Below are 558 nucleotides of genomic sequence, written 5' to 3'. Positions count from 1 at the left end.
GGTATTTGGGGTGGGTCGCCTTAGCCATGTCTCTGTTTGGGAATGAACTGCGGGGGACGGGAATACATATAGCATTCACTATATCATTATGCTAGAAAAACGACCGGATAAGCTGTACCAGCACTACAGGCTGGCAGGAGAGGTTATGATAATTTTGACAGGTGATTTAATCTCTACTAATAAGCAACTAGAGTTGGGATGTGAACAATGTTGCAGATACTAGGAATGGTAGCCAAGATGATAATTCTCAATAATGGTGCAGATTTGATCCTTCCGTAGGTAGATACTAGCAAAAGAGCCTGTGCGTTGCAACGGGAGAGAAAATAACACACACGCTCATAAACCAATAACCATGACTCAAGACCCTAATAGGTCGACGTCATTTATTTTCATATGGCATCATATTTATGTTGCCAACGGTGGCCTCAGTGCCCACACAACGAAAACGCGTTTGAATGTGGTTAGACCTAACGCATCTCTCTCTCGCGCGCGCACGCACAGTCGCTCGGAATAAGACGAGAAATATGTTATTTTTCCACGCGAAGTTTTTTCAAATTC

General features: G+C 43.5%; 1 protein-coding gene across 2 annotated transcripts in view; it reads left to right on the top strand.

Moving 5' to 3' along the window:
• The window catches only part of LOC119337757 (mitochondrial carrier protein MTM1-like), a 7,320-nt gene that overhangs the window by 1,194 nt on the left and 5,568 nt on the right, over positions 1-558 (top strand). The window lies entirely within an intron of this gene.

The sequence above is a fragment of the Triticum dicoccoides genome, chromosome 7B (genome assembly GCF_002162155.2).
Source record: "Triticum dicoccoides isolate Atlit2015 ecotype Zavitan chromosome 7B, WEW_v2.0, whole genome shotgun sequence".
Taxonomy (NCBI): Eukaryota; Viridiplantae; Streptophyta; class Magnoliopsida; order Poales; family Poaceae; genus Triticum; species Triticum dicoccoides.
Note: the sequence above shows the minus strand (reverse complement) of the source record. Positions and strands in the feature narration are given on the sequence as shown.